This window comes from Vipera ursinii (genome assembly GCF_947247035.1).
Source record: "Vipera ursinii genome assembly, chromosome: 3".
NCBI classification, from domain to species: Eukaryota; Metazoa; Chordata; class Lepidosauria; order Squamata; family Viperidae; genus Vipera; species Vipera ursinii.
The window spans coordinates 15625169-15633696 of record NC_139516.1 but is presented as its reverse complement, the minus strand read 5'-3'; positions in this window follow the sequence as shown (position 1 = coordinate 15633696).

Here is an 8528-nt window from a genome sequence, read left to right as displayed (position 1 = left end):
GGCGGTTGAGCGCTCGATCGAGGGGAGCCCCCGCTTGCCCCGGCTCTCCCTTGCCCAGGCTGGGGAAAAGGCGAAGCGGTGGCCTCGCTTCTGCTTCCAGGAGGCGAGTCTTTCCCGCAACTTCTCCGGAGCTTCGCCAGCACGTGGCGGAACGTCGAGCCTAATGTGCGGGGGCTGGAGGCTGGGATTCCCCGCCGGGTGGGCTCGCACCGTCTTAGCCGGGGGAGGACGGGGCTCTGCCGGTGCCCCGGTCTGGCTCCTCGTATAGCGACGGGGAGTCCTTCCTTTTTGATCGGCCCGCTCGGTCCCCAGTGGCTAGAGCCCTCCCTGCCCCACACTGGAGTCCCCGGAGTAACTTACTCCTGTGCCCTGAACGGAGCTTCTGCCTAAGTGCGAGAAACCCCGGCTTTGCTTCCTGCTCTCTCCAGCGAAGAAGCTGATTGAATGATATTAGAAGGCAGGGACCCCCGTCAGTCCCTCGAGACAGACTTAAGTCCAAACACAGATCCCAGCAGAAATATTGGAACTCTACTTTATTTCCATATAGGCTGTACTAACAGGAGCCAGGAGGGATCCAAGCCACCTGCGAGCTTTGGCGGCTGGGGAAGGGGTACCGATGGTGGCTTGCGATCCCCAGCCGTGCCCAGCCAGAGCTGCTGAAATCTGGCGAAGGGAGGCTAAGAGCTTTTTTTTGGCTTTGCGCAGCTCAGCTCCTCGATTCCGCTGAGATCAGCTCTTCCGTGGGGCTGACAGCTCCGATCGGCCTAAAGCCGGGGGGATTCTCTGGTTGCATTGAAGGGCGATCGAAGCTGGACGGTCTTCTTTCATTCTGAACCGGGGCAAGATCTCTAGGCTCCCTTCCACCCTCTCTCTGTCTTAGCACTTAATGGCCAACCTGTGCCATAGTTTTTTTAAACAAAAAAGAACATAAGTGGCTGTGTTCGTACAACAGGTAATGTTGGGACAGTTTTTAACTCGTTTCTCTTTTGGGAGGATGGGGGGAGGGAGTTGGGGGGGAGTAGCTTAGCTTGTTGGGTGAACTGCTCTTGTTTGGTATGGAAACTTATTGTGCAAACTCAACAAGCAGTGCTATAAAACATGTATCAACTTAGCCAGGATTTTATTGGTTATTTTTTTTGTCATCAGCTTTCCAATGCCTTTGCTGTTCTCCAACAAAGTACCCCAGTTTGCAAATTCGAGGTTCTAGCTAAAGGGCAAGTCAAGTCTTATTCTCGGGATGCATTTATCCATGGTTGGTTGCACCAGAACTCAAGTTTCTGGATTTGCAGGAAACCCTAACCCTAAAGTAAGCCAGAGGTCGAATAACATGGTAGACTAAAATGCAGTTGGCTTGTTTGTGGTTGAGCTCTCCTGAAGCCGCTGGGGCCCCTGAGGTCAAAATGGGCAGGGGAATTTGCCATCTCTTCTATCTTGTGCTGTGATTTTTTTTTTTGAAGAACAGCTCAACATTCATTCACCTGCTGACAGGAGTGGCTGGAACTTCCTGACCAGAGGTAAAGGAAGCTTTTTCTTTTCCTTATGCCGTTCTGTTCAGTTTGGTTTTTGGTGAGGAATCCATCTGAAAGCAACATTTCTCCCTTTAAAATTCAAGTGGATGAAAGTGTAGCTTTGGGTTGTTTCTGAACCACAAGAATCAATTTCTAGCAGTTGTTGAGGTAGAGAAATTTGCATGAGGAAAGAGCCGAAGTAAGTAGCGATCTCTTGGTTCATACTTTCTTTGAAATTCCAGAATGGCTAGGAATGATGAAAATTGTAATTCCAGACATCTGCAGAGCCAGGGATAGGCAGAAAAGATTGCTCCTAGCCTTCATGAAAAACTGGAGGTTTATTTTGCCACTTTCCCACTTCTGCCTGTTTGCAAACGAAGTACAATTCACTTCTGGCTTAAGTTAGCAACTTTCTCAGTATAGTTTTTCTACTGTTTCTCTTAACCACTCTCCAATTTTCGCTTTCTCCCACAGAGCAAAAATAAGAACAAAAACAATACTTTAAAAATGTTCTGTCCCACTTCTGTGGCATATTGTCAATAATTCACTCATTGCTCAATATTTTCAGGATTTTGGAATTGTACAATGTTTTTTGGGGGGGACCGGCAAACTCATTACTGACCTGCTTAATGCCAATATACTTCATTGATTTTAATTTATCATATAGTTAATCCAGCCAGGATTATGGTTTGTAAGGTAGAGTTAATGGCTCAGCCCAATGTAATTTTTTTTTGTTATTCCATTGTCATGTGTCCCAGAAACAAATGTGTTGGCAAGAGTACAAATCTCTGCTTAAAACAAAGATATATGCTGTGTTGATACCTCATCATAACTTTGACAAGTTACCGGTAATCAAAGATTAAAGTTTTAAAACTGGTCAATCTTTTTGCAGTGGAAGGCCTTCGACTTTTACATAAGTGTCTGAATTCCACAAGACCTCTTTGGGAAAGGCTGCAATCCAATGAAAAGATTGTTTTGGGGGGGCTTCTGGTAATTGCAGTTTTCCAAGAATTTTTTCCCCCACCCCTTTGCCTGCAGTGTTCTGTGTTGCTGTTGCTATCTCAAATGCTTAAGCAGATACTTAAGAGTAAATGTGTTAAGCCTGAGAATGACACCATTGTACAGAATATATAGGTGATCATCTCTGGAAGCAGACAAATCCTTTTACACAATTCTTTTTATCTCAAATGTTCATGCTTAACTACCATAGTTCCTAAACATGAATAGAAGGTGGACAGCTTGGGCTAATTCCATCAATCAGCTGACTGGTACTTTTAGAATAAGACAAAGGAGTAAAGGAAGATATAAGCAAAGAGTTAAAGGGAAATGGTTGCTTGAAGTGAGGTCAAGATTTGAACATCCATTGGTCCAAAGTTAATACTGTTGGAGGTTGTATAAGCTTGTAGAATATGCTCAGATATTAATATTCAGACACACACTGTAAATCTGTGAAAATGTTCTCTCTCCAGATTTTCATTAGTTGCATTTCCTCTTCATATATCCACACAATCTGTGTAACTGGCACCCAAATCGATAATTTTGTGTGTGTTGGCACAATACACCATACATTGCACAATAAACCAATTTTTTTTGGTGTTCATAAAAGCCTAAGTCTCGTACACTACTAGTTCTTTAATTGAGATGGGTAAACATGGTGTGTGAATGTGAAGATAAATTTTGTACAGACCCAAGGCTGTGGTTAGCTTGTACCTCAGCGGGTTCTACAAATCCAGAAAACTTATAAATTGTGGCTCCTGTAATAATGGATACATTTGTCCTACAACGAACTGGCTGGTTCCTGAAAAATTTGAATTTGATTCTCAGTGGAATGCATGATACCACAGGGCTTTGAATGTTCATGTCAAATATCTTTGCTCAGGCTTATGGCCAAAGTGATTTTATTTATTACATGTATATGCTGCTCATCTCACTGTTGAAGCAATTCTGAATCTGAAGTGAGGTGGTGCAACTATAGTGCTTACTTAGGAGTAAGCCCCCATTGTGCTTGGAATACATTTTTTAAAACCAACATGGTTTGCAGACTTCCAAACCTCTGCACCTCCTCTTTGGGATAAGGGAAGACTAGGCAGGTAGGATTTTCTTCATAGTAAACATGTGTAGCATAGGCACTCAAATTCTGATCATTGTTTCCAATTTTGAAAAGTGCTTGGTAGCCTTGATTTTAATGGATTTCATATTGGTAAATCAAAGAGCACCAGGGTCTTAAATTCTGATCTTAACCCCATTTATGTGGACATATTCCTTGCTGGTCCAAAAGCACTGGGTACTGTGTTATTTATTTTCTGCACATAAGTCCCTCTTTTAAATCCTTTTTCAAAACCAAACAATATTGATGGTTTCTTCAAGGCAGCTTGTAGGAGAAGGGATAGATCCACAAAAGTTTTTATGACACAATATATTTTGACTATTTATGGGGGAGAGGTTTGCTTCTCAGTAAGTAGATTTGTCAACTCAAATTTCTTATGAAATAAATGGGATTTATTTTAAAGACCACAAAAAGCTGGAGTTAATCTTATTACACCACTTTCAGGAAAGTCATGCTAATGATTTTTTTAAAAAAATTAAGCGGGCTCTCAAGAAAATTTTTCAGGAAAGCCTAGGTCTGTTTCATATTTTAGTAAGACAGAGGACTTTCTGACCCTGGGGAAAAATCTTTTAGTTCAGAGTTTTCTCAGAGGTCAGCCATTCTGCCAGAATAATTAAATCAGATCTACAGCAAGTGGCCCCTGTTTTTTTCCCCTTCAAACAGCACTTGGGAAAAATAATGGTTTTTCTCCTATAGAGGAATGTTAAGGTGAGCTGTGTCTTTTTCTTATTGAGATGCCTCGTCTTAATGACGCCAAGTGCTAAGAGGGGGAGGGTGAATCTCCCCCTTTTTTGTGGTAAATGCAGATTCTTTTGCCCCACCTGGGCCTCAGCCAGTGGTATGAATCAGCACCTGCATGACAGATTGAGAGATAACAGGGCTGGGTTTAATTGCTGGCTGATTAGTCTCTCCCCCCCTTCCTTTTTTTTAACCTGGTCAGTTGTATCTTCTCTGGGCTTTTCACCTGGGTCATTTTGAAAGTGGGATGGGGTGGGTACTTTCAACTTTCAGGCTTCCTCTATCTTCCATTGCTTCTGGAAGAAGCAGTATTTTCACTGGTGACATGTTTAATAAACACAGGGGAAGTGGAGTGACACCATCAATGTTAATGAACCCAGCCTGGAGTTCCTGCGAAGAGATTCCCCAGAGACTCCCCAGAAAGAAAAAAAATATGGTTGAAGCCACTAAGCAACCATGCATGATTGCAATGGGGTTTACTAGCGTGGTACATAGTGGGCAGTTTTATACATCATGCTGAACCCCTAATCCTGGTTTAAACAAAAGGCCGTTCTCAGCATTTTCATAAGATGCCATGCCTGAAGGAATAAACCATGTGATAGCTTAAAGTGATGGCTTGTGTGTCAAATGGGTGCTTGCAGCATGCTAAACCATCAACTAACCCTGATTTTAGCTTAAAATCTTTAAAGAGCTCTGCCAAAGTATTGGTTATTTTGGGTGGTTAATTTAATAAACTATGGCAAAGTGAACTATGGATCCATAGAGCATAAATCATAATTCAAGAATAGCTCTTAATACTATATTTCCCTCCTTCTCTTGAAGCTTAAAAAAATGAAGATGGAGAAATGTAAAATGCTTAATGCCCTAATCCTGTGCAGTTGCATGCTAATTTGCATGGAGTTTACTCAGAGAAAAGAAGCTATAGTATGGACATCCAAAAATGATTCTGCCATGAATCATTTCCAACCAATTTGATTAAAATGCATAAGCTTTCACACACAAAAATTCGTTAGATTCTACTAGACTCTTCCTGATTTTAGCATCAGATCTATAAACCAGCAGGTGATTTGTGTAGAATTGCTTTAAAAATGCAAACAAATCCTTCCACATGTTGCCTAGTATTTTTTTTTTAAGCCACAATTTGACTCAGGCAAAATTTAACGCTTTTTGTATGTAATTTCAGTGGAAGCAATTCTGATCCTTCATATCCCCCTAAAGTCAGGTTAATAAAACTTCCTCAACCCACAACGTGCCTTCCAAGCACTTGCTGAAGTGCTGAGAAGTTAGGAATTTTATCCAGATCTCAGCCTGCAAAGCTTGCAACACTTAGGCTGGTAAATATAATCCAAAGTGCACTCATTTTTCTCTCTACCAAAAGGAAATTGCAGTATCTCTGTGTGTGTGTGCCTATAAACTTTTCAAAGGAAAGTGGTTGTTTTTTTAAAAATTTTTCCCCAGGACAGAGAAACTTATTTTCTTTCCTTAATCTATTTCCACTAATTTCTCACTTTCAAGTCAGTCTACTTTGCACTGCACACAGGGATGTGTGTTTGTGTGTTGCTATTTTTTTAAAACAAAACAAAACAAATGCAGACAGAACTTGAGCAACCAACCTGCCTATTCTCCCTGCAATTTTATCGGAAGGAATTCCACCGAGGAGACTGTTCCAGTATTTCCTTGAAAGCTTCTAGAAGTCAAAAGGATGGGCTCTCCTTCTATTTTACAGATGACAAAACTGGGTCATGAAAGTGCCTTGACAGACAGACAGACAGACAGACAGAGACAGACAGATGGTATAGTCAACCACCTCCTTCGTAGATTGGGAAGAGCAACTACATCTGGGCTTTGATTGCCTCTGCATCAAGCAGAGTGGAGCAGATTTGGTTTTTAAATTATTGCCAGCACCCTCTTCCCCATGGTTTGGGAATATTCCCAGTTGTGGACCTGGAATGAGGATCGAGGGGGGGCCAGTTTCTTCCTTTTGGGAACTAAGGAAGATCCCAAAAGCAGAGCAACTTAGCCAGGCTCTCTCTCTACGGCGTATTATTGCAAACGGGACGCGGAAACTCTGCCATTCCAATCAATGGTAGGGGTTTCAGCTAGAAAAATTGGCAAGGGAGACGAGACAATTGTAGAGATAACGGCATTTTCAGTTACGTATTTATTCCCGATGCGTGATGCTTATCCTGAGATGATAACATCAAATAATAATACAATACTGTAATATGGCAGGCTTGTGTCGTTTTCCTTTGCCGCTCGCCGTCCCTTTCCTCGGAAGGTAGCGTGGGCGTAAAGGAAGCTTTAAGGTCGCTTACGAGCCAACTCGAAGGCTTTATTATTATGCTAAATCCATTCCACCAGGCGACGAGCGTCCCACGCCCGGGAATCGCCGAGCGGCTCCCGAAAAAGTTACCGCTTTTCTTTAGGCAGAGCTCCGGCTGGAGGAGTTAAAATTCTCCTCCGGGGAGAAGGATCAAAATAAACAGGCCAACGGCGTTGGAGGCAATGAGGCTGAGAGGGGGAGGTCCAGACCATTGGCAGGGTCCCCTCCCCTCCCACGTCCAAGATTCTTCCCGGAGTCAGTGTAGAAATAGGTCTTCTGGAATTTCACCAGGGATCGGCGCCGTTTTCCCCTCTTCTCTCCCTCCCCCCCCCCACCCCCGGCCGGGAATCGGGCGTCCCCGACACTTGCACCCGCAGAGCGGATTGTTGCCTGTCCAGGCAAGCGGACAAACAGGAGCGAACCCGGTTCCTTCCATTAGAAACGAGCAAACTGAGCAGCGTCTGGCTGCCCCGGGTCCAGAGCAAAAGAGATCCCAAGGGTGGATCGAGCTCTCCTGCCGAATGGATCCCTTAGGAATCCAAGGCCCCGTTTGCTATACCACTTTGCTGTACCGTTTGCTCTCTCTCTCTCTCTCTCTCTCTCTCTCTCTCTCTCTCTCTCTCTGTGTGTGTGTGTGTGTACATATATATATATATATATATATATATATATATATATATATATATATATATATATATATATATATATATATATATATATATGTATATGGGTCGGACACGACTTCGCAGCTAACAACATACACACATATATATGTATGTATGTATGTATATATATATATATATATATATATATGTATGTATGTATGTATGTATGTATGTATATGTATGTATGTATATGTATGTATGTATGTATGTATATATAAAAATATCTCCTTAACTTAGGAGGAAGCGCTGCTCTCTGCAAGGGGATTTAAAAGAGGATTGCGGGACTGCGGGGAGCCGGAGCGCCCGGTGCAGGAGATCCCGGGGCTGCACACGACAGGTTGCTTTAAAAGGGTCTCGGGAGAGGTTTTTTTTCTTCCCAAGCTGGTTTTGTAGGAGACGCGTCAGTATTACTTAAGGAGTAGCTGAATTCGGGGGAAAACCGAGAAATATTCGGCTTTAGGTTCAATCCCCTTTGCGCTTCCTCTTCTCATTTATAGACGTTTAGATGCACGATTAATTCTACCCCAATTTTTATTTAGGAGTTAGTGTGCCAGGGCCAGTTTCTTCTCTTCGTTTCTCCCCCACCCTTTTAAAAAAAACCAACAACCCTCAATTATACGGATAGGGGTGGCATTCACACAACTCCCTTAAATTGGCAGCCGGTTCATCCGTTTGGCGAGCTCGCCCTCCAGATTTGCCTCCAAGGAACCCAACGGGTAGGGCTCGCCCTACGGCTTTAAGCCATCCAAAGCCTAGCCGAGGTGAGAACCGGTAGGAGCCGCTGACCCGACTCAATGGGTCGTGTGAACGATATCGGAAGAATTCTCTCCCCCCCCCCCTCCCCGACATTAGCTAATCTCACTAGCCTGGCATTCTTTATTTGGTCGATTCAGCTTTGTGTGTGTGTGGGGGGCGGAATTCTCCCATGCGGCGAGAGTTGTTTCCCTTCGTTCTTGCTGGCTTTCGCCGTGCCGGGGTCCAGCTGGAAGCGTGCGCCGCAGCGTGAAGCTCTCCCAGCCGGGTTGCGTGCGCGCATCGAGCGCTTTCCCCGCCCCGTTGCTAGCCATGCGTGTGAGTAGCCTTCGGGCAGGCTGGCGCTTTCCCAGGCGCGCGCGCGCGCTTGCGCGCTTTGGAAAGGCTCCAAAGGCCAGAGCGCGAGCGGGGCGGGCTTTCTCAGGCTCACGCTA